Source organism: Podarcis vaucheri (assembly GCF_965113315.1).
Source record: "Podarcis vaucheri genome assembly, chromosome: 18".
In the NCBI taxonomy this organism is placed as follows: domain Eukaryota; kingdom Metazoa; phylum Chordata; class Lepidosauria; order Squamata; family Lacertidae; genus Podarcis; species Podarcis vaucheri.
In genome coordinates, this window is record NC_138756.1 from 8,064,761 (window position 1) to 8,075,143 (window position 10,383).

Below are 10,383 nucleotides of genomic sequence, written 5' to 3' on the forward strand. Positions count from 1 at the left end.
CCAAATAGGACTAATTTAGCCAGCTAGCCCTGGTGATCATCTAATGTTTATGGGATGGATTTCCCCCCTAAATTGATTTTTAATTCTGAATTTATTGTTGTTCACATTTTATACTGTATGTTATGCTGTTTTTTGTTGCATCAATTAAGTGTTTTAAATTTGTTGTTAGCCGCCCTGAGCCCGGTTATCTGAACCGGGAAGGGCGGGGTATAAATAAAAATTTTTTATTATTGTTAAAGTTAAATAGTTTTCTTATCATAATTGGCTGGAATGCAAACAGTTCAGGGGATGGAAGAGCTTGAAGGAGCCGGTCTACAGGGTGGGGTGTAGGGTTCCTTCCTTCTTCCATTGTTATGAAAAGAAATCCTAGTAATATTTAAAATAAAAAAATTCCTTCCAGTAGCACCTTAAAGACCAACTAGGTTAGTTCTTGGTATGAGCTTTCGTGTGCATGCATACTTCTTCAGATACACTGAAACAGAAGTTGCCAGATCCTTCTATATAGTGAGAAGGTGGGGAGGGGTATTACTCAGAAGGGTGGTGGGAATGGGAGATTGGCAGATAGCTGAGATGAGCCTGTTGATGACTCTTAACGACTGCAATAGGTCTTCCAGGAAAAGGCAAGGGGTGAGAAGGTGAGAAATGGCTCAGTCATGTATAATGAGATAAGAATCCAATGTCTCTGTTCAGACCAGGTCTCTCCATGGTTTTAAGTTTGGTAATGAGTCGTCAACAGGCTCATCTCAGCTATCTGACAATCTCCCACTCCCACCACCCTTCTGAATAATACCCCTCCCCACCTTCTCACTATATAGATGGATCTTAGAATCATAGAATCATAGAGTTGGAAGAGACCACAAGGGCCATCGAGTCCAACCCCCTGCCAAGCAGGATCTGGCAACTTCTGTTTCAGTGTATCTGAAGAAGTGTGCATGCACACGAAAGCCCATACCAAGAACTAACTTAGTTGGTCTTTAAGGTGCTACTGGAAGGAATTTTTTTATTTTGACTATGGCAGACCAACACGGCTACCTATCTGCACCTAGTAATATTTCTTACTGCAATGGTCGTCTGTAGTCTGCCGTTCAGAATTTAAGGTGGATCCACACACAGGGGTAAAAGGGACGTGGGTGGCACTGTGGGTTAAACCACAGAGCCTAGGACTTGACAATCAGAAGGTCAGCGGTTCGAATCCCCGCAATGACGGGGTGAGCTCCCGTTGCTCTGTCTCGGCTCCTGCCAACCTAGCTGTTCAAAAGCACGCCAGTGAAAGTAGATAAATAGGTACCGCTCCGGCGGGAAGGTAAACAGCCTTTCCATGCACTGCTTTGGTTTTGCCAGAAGTAGCTTAGTCCTGCTGGCCACATGACCCTGAAAAACTGCCTGCAGACAAACGCCGGCTCCCTCGGCCTGTAAAGCAAGATGAACGCTGCAACCTCAGAGTTATACAGTGGTACCTCGGGTTACATACGCTTCAGGTTACAGACTCTGCTAACCCAGAAATAGTGCTTCAGGTTAAGAACTTTGCTTCAGGATGAGAACAGAAATCGTGCTCCGGCGGTGCGGCAGCAGCAGGAGGCCCCATTAGCTAAAGTGGTGCTTCAGGTTAAGAACAGTTTCAGGTTAAGTACGGACCTCCGGAATGAATTAAGTACTTAACCCGAGGTACCGCTGTATACCAGTTGCTGGAATGCGCAGGAGGGGAGAGTGGTCTTGTGTTCGAATCCTGAACAAGGGTTTCCCAGGGGCATCCATGTGGCCGCTGTAAGAAAGGATGCCAGACTGATCCAGTTCTTCTTAGTAACGCTTTGGGGACCTCTGCTGGCAGCTCATGGTGCTGTCTGAAAAACCATGCAGAGAGTCAAGGAATCGAGGAGGTGAATTGAACCCACAGTCTCCGAAATTAAACTCCTATCCTTCAGGAGGCAGCAACACGAAAGAAACAGGAATGTTGCTGGAATCTGTTTTGTGGAATTGGAAGCAGGGAGCTCTTTGAAGAACCCCTCTATTCTGAAATCCACCAGAAAGGCAATCCTGGGTGCTTTGCAAAACATCAGCGGTACGAGGGTGGCGCTGTGGTCTAAACCACTGAGCCTCTTGGGCTTGCCAATCGGAAGGTTGATGGTTGGAAACTGCAGGACGGGGTGAGCTCCCGTTGCTCAGTCCCTGCTCCTGCCAACATAGCAGTTCGAAAGCACACCAGCTCAAGTAGATAAATAGGTACCACTGCGGCGGGAAGGTAAACAGCGTTTCCATGCACTCTGGTTTCCGTCACGGTGTCCCTTTGCGCCAGAGGCAGTTTAGTCCTGCTGGCCACATGACTGCTTTCTTTGTCTTGGAGGCATCATTGACCATAGGAAATCAGAGAAAAGGAGCTATGTGAGACAGTCTATCTGACATTCTGGTGTTACTTAGGTAAAGGTAAAGGGACCCCTGACCGTTAGGTCCAGTCATGGCCGACTCTGGGGTTGCGGCGCTCATCTCGCTTTATTGGCCGAGGGAGCCGGCGTACAGCTTCCGGGTCATGTGGCCAGCAGGACTAAGCCGCTTCTGGAAAACCAGAGCAGTGCACGGAAACACCATTTCCCTTCCCGCTGGAGCGGTACCTGTTTATCTACTTGCACTTTGACGTGCTTTCGAACTGCTAGGTTGGCAGGAGCAGGGACAGAACAACAGGAACCCCCCCATGGGGATTCGAACTGCTGACCTTCTGATCAGCAAGCCCAAGTGGCTCAGTAGTTTAACCCTCAGACCATATAAACAGCCTTGAGATTTTTCCCATTTAAAATATGAAGTGGTATATACATTATTATTATTATTATTATTATTAAACATTTTTCAAGGGAAAGCCAAGGAAAAGATATAAATATACGAGGGATGGTTTCTTGCAGGCCAAAGTAGGTGGGGGGATGATTAAGGTCATATAATCATTGCATCTTAGAGTTGGAAGGGACCCCAGCGGTCATCCAGCCCAACCCCCTGCAATGCTGGAATCTCAGCTAAAGCATCCAGGACAGATGACCATCCAACCTCTGCTTGAAAACCTCTGAGGAAGGAGAGCCCACAACTTATTGTGAGAGACTTTGGCCACCTCATGAGAAGAGAAGACTCCCTTGAAAAGACCCTGATGTTGGGAAAGATGGAGGGGACAAGGAGAAGGGGACGCCAGAGGACGAGATGGTGGGACAGTGTTCTTGAAGCTACTAATATGAGTTTGACCAAACTGCGGGAGGCAGTGGAAGACAGAAGTGCCTGGCGTGCTCTGGTCCAGGGGGTCACAAAGAGTCGGACACGACTATAGGACTAAACAAATAATCAATAAACAATATTCTGACACAATTCCCTGGTCTCTCCAGATGACTTGCTGCAAGGTGAAAAGCTGTAGCTATGGCATCATCTGTTGACCTGTTTCTCCTATAGGCGAACTGATGTTTATCAAAGTCCGGTGGAAAGCATGACCTAAGATGTTGAAGGACCAAATCTCTCAAAGCATTTCATCACTACAGATTAAAGGAACATCAGATGTTTCACTTGGGAAGGTTGGCGTTGTCTAGAAAGGGATAGCTGCTTGCTCTGTGATATATATTTGGAGTCGAGTGTGGATTTATGCTCTTTATTCAGCTCATGGTAGCAATGAATGAAACTTTCCCCAAAACGTCTAGCTATATATGTATTATTTACACAATGGGCCCCGCATGATTGGGTAATTCTGGGCTGCTCCTGTAGGCCAATCAGGTTGCGGATTCACCTCCTCCAGAAGCCTGATTGGCTGCTCCTACAGGCCAATCAGGTTTATGATTCACTTCACCCAGGAGTCTGATTAGCTGCTCCTGCAGACCAATCAGGCTGATGATTCACTTCATCCAGGTGTCTGATTGGCTGCTCTTGCAGGCCAATCAGGTTGCGGATTCACCTCCTCCAGAAGCCTGATTGGCTGCTCCTGCAGGCCAATCACGTCACTGTTTCACTTCCACCTGGAGCTGGATTGGGTGGCTCCTGCGGACCAATCAGACCGCTGCATTCTGGATCCTATTGTTCTAGGATTCAGCACCGTACATAACACTCTGTTTGCCAGTGTGGCAGGGGAGGGGAGGGAAACTTCACAAACTTCATGTGCTCTGGGAGCTGTTTCTGGAGATATCCCCATGCAGTTTACACCCCTGTGCAATTTGGGGATCAGCCGACCAGTCGAGACTGCCCAACAGCCTCCCTTTTTTAAGTCATTCACTAACCGGAGCACAGCCTGCCAGTCTAATGCTGGATGACAACATTATCAGCTCACATACAGTGGTACCTTGGGTTACACATGCTTCAGGTTACATATGCTTCAGGTTACAGACTCCGCTAACCCAGAAATAGTGCTTCAGGTTAAGAACTTTGCTTCAGGACGAGAACAGAAATCGCGCTGCGGCAGCGGGAGGCCCCATGAGCTAAAGTGGTGCTTCAGGTTAAGAACAGTTTCAGGTTAAGAACAGACCTCCGGAACAAATTAAATACGTAACCAGAGGTACCACTGTACAGGCAATTGAAACAAGACAGCCCCAACTTGCAGGCTTCGGAACGCACAAACCACGGCACGCAAGGTGAAAGGGAGGGGGAGGGAAGAGGAAAAACCCAAACTGGGGCGCCAGTTCTTTTAAGAATTGTTTCTGTAATGATCAGCTGGAGGAGGGGGGGCTTTAGGCAAGGCTGATGGAGGGGCCCCTGCTGCTTTCTCTCCTGTGGAGACAGCCTCATGAAATGACATACCCTCCAACATTTGTCCGATGAAAATAGGGACACCCTATTCCATTATATGGGACGCGGGTGGCGCTGTGGGTTAAACCACAGAGCCTAGGACTTGCCGATCAGAAGGTCGGCGGTTCGAATCCCCGCGACGGGGTGAGCTCCCGTTGCTCAGTCCCAGCTCCTGCCAACCTAGCAGTTCGAAAGCACACCAGCGCAAGTAGATAAATAGGAATATGGAAACAGATTTACGTACAGTGGTACCTCGGGTTAAGTACTTAATTCGTTCCAGCGGTCCGTACTTAACCTGAAATTGTTCTTAACCTGAAGCACCACTTTAGCTAATGGGGCCTCCTGCTGCTGCCGCGCCGCCGGAGCACGATTTCTGTTCTCATCCTGAAGCAAAGTTCTTAACCTGAAGCACTATTTCTGGGTTAGCACAGTCTGTAACCTGAAGCGTATGCAACCTGAAGCGTATGTAACCCGAGGTACCACTGTCTTTTTAAATTTCTTTGGCAGGTCTTTTCCCACAATCGCTGATAAGAACACTGTAAACAAGTTTCGATGGATGCAATAATGGAATATCAAATGGTATAGTTTTTGTAAAATATGTAGGGATTTACGATATGCAAAATGAACCATGGAAAGAGAAGAAGGGAAGTCACTGATATCTTAAGGACGTATCTTAAGGAGTATTTTAAATTGTAAAACAGACAATTTAATAAAAATTATATAAAATAAAAGTTGCACCCAGGATATAATGCAGTAGAAAAGGCGTGCATAAAAACCCTGGCGAGGACGGGAAATCAACTTATGATAATAATAATAATAATATAATAATAATAATTATTTATTATTTCTACCCTGCCCATCTGGCTGGGCCTCCCCAGCCACTCTGGGCGGCTTCCAAAAGAATATTAAAATACTATAATACATCAAACATTAAAAGCTTCCCTAAACAGGGCTGCCTTCAGATGTCTTCTAAAAGTCTGGTAGTTGTTGTTCTCTTTGACATCTGGTGGGAGGGCGTTCCACAGGGCGGGCGCCACCACCGAGAAGGCCCTCTGCCTGGTTCCCTGTAACTTGGCTTCTCGAGGTGAGGGAACCGCCAGAAGGCCCTCGGCGCTGGACCTCAGTGTCCGGGTAGAACGATGGGGGTGGAGACGCTCCTTCAGGTCTACAGGGCTGAGGGGGCATTTAGGGCTTTAAAGGTCAGCACCAACACTTTGAATTGTGCTCGGAAACGTACATTATGAAACAATGTATTTGATTTGAAGGCGACTGCGAAAATATTTGAAAAAAAATAATTTAAAAATTATGTATAAAAATTGTACCCAGGATAGTTGCCTTTAATCAGCAACCGTTTCCCAGCTTGAAATGACAGCAGTTATGGCACTGACAAATTTTTAGTACCCACTTCCTCTTTGCAGTCAAGAGTCATCACATCCTTGGCTTGTCTGTTGCTTTTGATTTCATTATTTGCAACGACGTTATTATTAAAACACGACAAAACAAAATCAGTGTGCTTAGCAGAGCAGCACTTTCGAAAGTTTCAGTAACGCAGCCCACAAGCGAAATGAAAAATCAAGTCGCAGGGTAAGTTATGCAAATGGGCAGAAATGAAACAGAAAACCTCCCAGTTTCAGAATATAAAAGTAATACTAATTTGAAGTGGGTACGTTTCCAAGCACAATTCAAAGTGCTGGTGCTGACCTTGAAAGCCCTAAAGGGCCTTGGTCCAGTATACCTGAAGGAGCGTCTCCACCTCCATCGTTCAGCCCGGACGCTGAGGTCCAGCGCCGAGGGCCTTGCGAGAAGCAAAGCTACAGGGAACCAGGCAGAGGGCCTTCTCGGTAGTGGCGCCTGCCCTGTGGAACGCCCTCCCAGCAGATGTCAAAGCAATAAACAACTATTTTACTTTTAAAAGACAACTGAAGGCGGACCTGTTTAGGGAAGTTTTTAATGTCTGATGCTGTACTGTTTTAAATATCCAGTTGGAAGCCGCCCAGAGTGGCTGGGGTATAAATAATATATTGTTATTAGTATTATTATGGGTAACTCGCGTCGAGAAGCTGAAAAGTGAGGCAGAATGGCTGGCGCGGCGGTATCTTAAACCGCAAACCACGCCCCCTCCTAGCCGCCCGGTTGGGCGCTTACCTGTGGGCATGGTGCGCCCCGCCCACAACATCTCCCCTCCAGGAGGAGGAGAGGCTTTGCTGCAGAAAATGTGCTGATAGGCTCATTCTTTAACTATTTAGAGCAGGCAGCTCCAGAAACTGTTTTGGGGGCCTAATTCGGCCCGCCAGTCAGTTTAATTCAGACCCTATGCCAGTTTATTTCCTGGGGTTAAAATCCTAAAAGAAAAAACCTCAACAACTTCAACCCTAATAAAAGGTCAACAAATTGTTGTAAGAGAGCCAGGGTCAGAGAGGGGAATAAAGGGAAATGACCCTACCAATATCAGAATTCTAGTGTTCTACCTTTAAAACCCCACAAGAAAATGAACTGTGCCTCGGAGAATGCATCGTTTGAGAATAAATCATTTTGCTGTGTCTTTTTCCCTTTGCTGTCACTGAAATGTATAAGAATGTATCACTGGAATGTATAAAAGTGTATCTGAATGTATCCTTACTGAACTGTATCCATGAATGTACCTTTAGTTATTTAGTCGCTTAGTCGTGTCCGACTCTTTGTGACCCCATGGACCAGAGCACGCCAGGCACTCCTGTCTTCCACTGTCTCCCGCAGTTTGGTCAAACATGCTAGTAGCTTCGAGACATCACCTTGCCAACAAAGGTCCGTACAGTTAAAGATATGGTTTTCCCAATAGTGATGTATGGAAGAGAAAGCTGGACCATAAAGAAGGCTGATCGCTGAAGAATGGATGCTTTTGAATTCTGGTGCTGGAGGAGACTCTTGAGAGACCCATGGACTGCAAGAAGATCAAACCTCTCCATTCGGAAGGAAATCAGTCCTGAGTGCTCACTGGAAGGACAGATCCTGAAGCTGAGGCTCCAAAACTTTGGCCACCTCAGGAGAAGAGAAGACTCCCTGGAAAAGACCCTGATGTTGGGGAAGATGGAGGGCGCAAGGAGAAGGGGACGCCAGAGGACCAGATGGTTGGTTAGCGTCTTCGAAGCTACAAACATGAGTCTGACCAAACTGTGGGAGGCAGTGGAAGACAGAAGTGCCTGGCGTGCTCTGGTCCAGGGGGTCACGAAGAGTCAGACACGACTAAACAACTAAACAGCAACCACACAATTCACCTTTCCTACTGAGTATGCAAAGAAACTATGCCACACTTTCTCCAAGGTATCTGAAGAAGTGTGCATGCACACGAAAGCTTATACCCAGAACAAACTTAGTTGGTCTCAAAGGTGCTACTGGACAATTTTTTAATTTATTTATTTCGACTGCGTCAGACCAACACGGCTGCCCACCTGAACCTAGTTGATGGTTGAGCATTGGGACTCCTCCTGAAAGCTAATGTGTTGGGTGGGGCGGAGGGCTTCAAAAGACAGGGCTTTCTGCCACCACCACCCGGTCCACAATGCCCCATTGTTGTGTCTCCTCCCCATTAAGCGTGCTTGACCTTATCACATGCCTGATTAGATCTCCTTCCCAATCAGTCCTGAATGGCTCCACTTCACCAGTTGGGGCACAAGAGACAATGTCTTGATAGAGGGCAGGATGGAGCCATTGACTCCACAAGCACCTCTCACCTGAGGAGAAAAGCGGAAAGCCCCCTCCTCTCCTCCATGCCCTGGGCCATCTTGCAAGCTCCCCCAGTCTCAGGCTGAATTTTGCTAGTACAGTGGTACCTCGGGTTAAGAACTTAATTCATTCTGGAGGTCTGTTCTTAACCGGAAACTGTTCTTAACCTGAAGCACCACTTTAGCTAATGGGGCCTCCTGCTGCCACCGCGCTGCCGAAGCACGATTTGTGTTCTCATCCTGAAGCAAAGTTCTTAACCCGAGGTACTACCGTATTTTTCGCTCTATAACACACACCGGACCATAACACGCATGTAGTTTTTAGAGGAAAATCCGTAGGCATGCCACCCGTAGGCATTCCCTCCATAACACGCACAGACATTTCCCCTTACTTTTTAGGAGGAAAAAAGTGAGTGTTATGGTGCAAAAAATACAGTATTTCTGGGTTAGTGGAGTCTGTAACCTGAAGTTTCCGTGCACAATTCAAAGTGTTGGTGCTGACCTTTAAAGCTCTAAACGGCGTCGGTCCAGTATACCTGAAGGAGCGTCTCCACCCCCATCGTTCTGCCCGGACACTGAGGTCCAGCACCGAGGGCCTTCTGGCGGTTCCCTCGCTGCGAGAAGTGAGGTTACAGGGAACCAGGCAGAAGGCCTTCTTGGTAGTTGCGCCTGCCCTGTGGAACACCCTCCCTTCAGATGTGAAGGAAATAAGTAGCTATCCTATCTTTAAAAGACATCTGAAGGGAAGTTTTTAATATTTAACGCTGTATTGTTTTTAATACTTGACTGGGAGCTGCCCAGAGTGGCTGGGGAAACTCAGCCAGAAGGGCAGGGTATGTATGTATGTATGTATGTATAAATAAATAATAATAATAATCTGTAACCTGAAGTGTCTGTAACCCGAGCTACCACTGTATTCATCCAGACTAATTTGTGCAGCAAAGGCCCAGATCACAAATGGATGTTCAACAGAAAAGCACATCCTGAATGGGGCAACTGTGCCCCTGAAGGACCAGGTGCGCAGCCTGGGAGTCATTCTGGACTCACGGCTGTCCATGGAGGAGCAGGTCAATTCTGTGTCGAGGGCAGCTGTCTACCAGCTCCATCTGGTATGTAGGCTGAGACCCTACCTGCCCATGGACTGTCTTTCCAGAGTGGTCCATGCTCTGGTTATCTCCCGCTTGGACTACTGCAATGCGCTCTACGTGGGGCTACCTTTGAAGGTCACCCGGAAACTACAATTAATCCAGAATGCGGCAGCTAGACTGGGGACTGGGAGTGGCCGCTGAGACCATATAACACCCATCCTGAAAGACCTACATTGCCTCCCGGGATGTTTCTGAGCACAATTCAAAGTGTTGGTGCTGACTTTGAAAGCCCTAAACAGCCTCGGTCCAGTAGACCTGAAGGAGCATCTCCCCATTGTCCAGTAAAATTACAGGGAACCAGGCAGAGGGCCTTCTTGGTAGTGGCACCCGCCCTGTGGAACGCCCTCCCATCAAGGAGATAAGTAACTATACAACCTTTAGAAGACATCTAAAGGCAGCCCTGTAGAGGGATTTAAAAAACAAACAAACACATGTTTAATGTTCTAGTATTTTATATGTTTATGTTGGAAGCCACCCAGAGTGCCTGGGTTGGCCCAGTCAGATGGGCAGGGTACAAATAATAATAATAATAATAATAATAATAATAATAATAATAATAATATTCTTTCTAGCAGCGATAGGATTTTAAAATTACTATTATTAGAGGGGTTTTTGAGTAGAAACCCTGGGGAAATGAGTTACCTTACCCTTGTTGAAATTAAATAATTGATTTTTTTTTTGTCGGGGAGGGCTAGGACAGAGGGCTGGCCCACTATACCTATATGATTATTATTATTATTATTATTATTATTATTACCCAATTCCTGAGCCAAAACTCCACCTATGTCTGTAAGCAA